Raw genomic sequence first — 3,334 nt, 5'->3', positions numbered from 1 at the left:
TGTGTGTGTGTTGTGTGGTGGCGGCGGGTGAGGGAGACGAGGGGGAGGTGGGGATCGTGAGGGGAATGGGGCATTCGGGGGTTAGGTCACGAGGGAGGGGGCCATATAGGCCAGGAGAGGTGCGGCTGGGCCGGCCCGATTGGCCACGAGGCCATCTGGGCTGTGGCCCAGCGAGGGGGGGTGTATTTTGTTTTTCTTAATTTTTCTTTTATTTTTTTGTGTTTTATTTCATTTTAAAATATTTAGGCATTTTCTAAAAATGTGTTCACTTCACCATAATTGCCTATGCATTATTTGACACCCACCGAACATTTTTATTTTGATATTTGAAATTTTTTATTGTTTGCTTGATTTTGAAGTTGAATTCAAATCGGTTTCGAACTAATGCGAGATTAGCAACAGTAATCGAGGTGACGTGGCATCATTAGCGGAGGGTTACTGTAGCTTAATTATCCGGGCATCACAATTCTCCTCCACTATAAGAAATCTCGTCCCGAGATTTAAGAGGGGAGCAAGGGGGAAAGTTCTGGTTACGATATGCTAACGGATCTTCTCGAAGAAGTTAATCCCTTTCGTTGATGTCTTCAATTCTTTATTCCAATGCATCATGATGAAGTTGTCATCCTTTCTTTGGGGAACTCCATCGTACTTACGCATAGATAAGGGGCAGCCCCACAACGATAGGATGTTATAAGGGAGAATCATCTGGGGGGTATTCCAAGAGTGATCATATGAGGATCTATTGAGTTGAACAAATGGAACACATCGAGAGCAAAGTAAGACGGGGCAATAAGAAGCTTCAAGCGGATAGGCAATCGTTCGTTGCCTGATACGAAATGTGAAAGGGGTTCAGAGCAATGGGAAAGTATTGCGTCTGGTACCAGAATAGATCACTAGGCAGGTGGCCCGTGAATCACATACGAAGTCAAGAACGAGGAATAACTTCGACAACAGGGTGTATAGGAGAGTCGGGTTTTGATCCTGTGGAAACTGTGGGTTATGGGCCCACCATGTGGGATAAAGGTGGAAAGGGCGGTGACTTCTTGCACGATCATGCAAGTAAGGCATGTCAGAGGATAGCCTATCAGTTATGTTGGCGTCAACATCGGTACCAAGGGCGAGGGACAAAGAGAACCATTTTCCTGCTCGTTGAACGAGGCGTACCATTAGGCAAAGTTCTCGTCCATTGGTGGCTATCGGAATGTCATCAACAAAAGTAACAGGGTCTTACTGACAGAGTGGTACAACGAGCTGTTTACATAAGCAGGCAACTATTACTGCTAATATAATATAGATCATAAGAAGGTTTAAACAAGCCAATGGAAAGGAATATGTGTATACACACATATTTCGGGGGTATATCCTTCCCGATGATAAGCAGAGCATGATATCCATGACAGGATATAATATAGAAAACCCTTTAGGTAAGGGGAGAAAAATTTCATGACATTACCCATACAACGGTGTTCGGATAATTGAGCAAGAAACATCTAGCATTGGGATTCAAATGTTCTTGTTGAAAATCGGAGTACGACAAACATGCTTCGAGACAGTATTGACATGGTCTTCAAGCAAAGGTCAGGCTTGGATACAAAGGATCCATCAAAGACAACTTATAGAATAAGTCTTACAGTTTCCTCATGGAAGAATGGATAACCTTGCTGAAAGGGAATCTATAACAATAGGGCCTCCGGCCAGGCGTGCTAGGCACGACAGCACCTTACCGGGTCACATAAAGACCATTGCTATAACTCTTCGAAATATGTTCCAACCATCATATCTGACCGAGATTCGGATCCGGTTGGTGTCATGATACCTCAGACTCGGGATGTCCGAGAAGAAAAGGTGCAACACAAATTCGATGAAATAACATTGCAAGATTCTCGGGAAATGAACTATGGGAGCGGGTTCCTGAAACAATAGTTCATCATTACACCAAGGAGGGGATGAGGAGGTGGCTGATGGACTCAGCAAAAATTCATTGAGATTTCCAAAAAGATGGGTTCCCACAATTATGTGGACAAGGAGACAACATTTGTCAGATCTGATGATATAATGATGTATGCTCGAGGGAAACATACACAATTAAACATTGGTTGAAAGGTGCACCCGAAATATGGGCTTAGGTAGCATGATCAATGTTAGAATGGCTATTTAATAACCAAAAGACTTAGAATGGAGTTATTGACCATTCACTTCAAAGCAATAGGGTTGCTAGGACTTTTGAATTCACACATCGTAGTTCAATTGTCGGTATTCCGGTTAGAAACAACACGGGGACCAAGAAAGAAGGTGATGGGGAGAAGTATCACTATTTCAAGAATTCTTAAGAGGTGGAGCAATCCTCACAACATTCTTGATAGAAAAGACAATAATACTTCAAGGCAGAACACAACATTAGCTGGAGAGCAGGTTGTATTCATAATGTGGACAAGCTCGCGATGAAAGGAAGTCAAGGGTGTTGTCGATGATAATAAAATCATCAAGGGCAAGGAGGGTATTTCTCATCATGAACACGGTTAACATCTCGGAAGAAGTCAAAGTGTTGAAGGTGATCCGACACAATTGTCGAGAGATTTCATGAAGGTGTAATTGATCGGCGATGACAACAAGTCAAAGGAATGATGAAGCGAAAGGTTATTGAAACCACTAGTACAATACAAACTTGAAACCAAAGATTGTTGTTCAAGGCGAAATGATATGCCGAGGACGATCGCCGTAAGCTTAGCTATCGTTGAAAGTTGTGCTCCGGGAATAAGGACCAGGTAGCACGGTTAAAATTTACCATGATAACGATATAGCCGATCAGGCTAGGAATGACTTGATGGAGTATTAGAATTCTCAACAACAAAGTACTGGGAGTACTAAATCTCAGTGTTGATTCGATTCACAACCCGGTGTTTTCGGTTGACAACAACCTAGAACCCGTGGAGTGACTATGACGGGGAAAGGTATTACTTCGTCAGAAATTCATAAGATGAAGTGCAATGGGTTGATATCCTTAAGATACCAGTGGGTAATACTTGAAGTAGAGTAGAATAGAAGCTTGACAGGTGAAATGATGTGCAGAAGACAAGTAATTTAACTTGTCCGAGAAACGGGATCAAAGAAGAACAATATGGCCGGAACCACGATTGCAAAAGATCAAATCCCAGATATAAGATGAACTTATACCAAGGGGATAATTAATTTAAGAGAAGCTTCCATGATAAGATCTACATCGTGTCCATGGCCATGAACACAAAGTACAAGGTCGACTCCCACTTCTCTAATGCATAACCTTTCATTCACTTCCCATTTTCGAAGAAGTTGTGATGTTGAAATTTTATCTAGC

The sequence above is a fragment of the Triticum dicoccoides genome, chromosome 3B (assembly GCF_002162155.2).
Source record: "Triticum dicoccoides isolate Atlit2015 ecotype Zavitan chromosome 3B, WEW_v2.0, whole genome shotgun sequence".
Classification (NCBI taxonomy): domain Eukaryota; kingdom Viridiplantae; phylum Streptophyta; class Magnoliopsida; order Poales; family Poaceae; genus Triticum; species Triticum dicoccoides.
Note: the sequence above shows the minus strand (reverse complement) of the source record.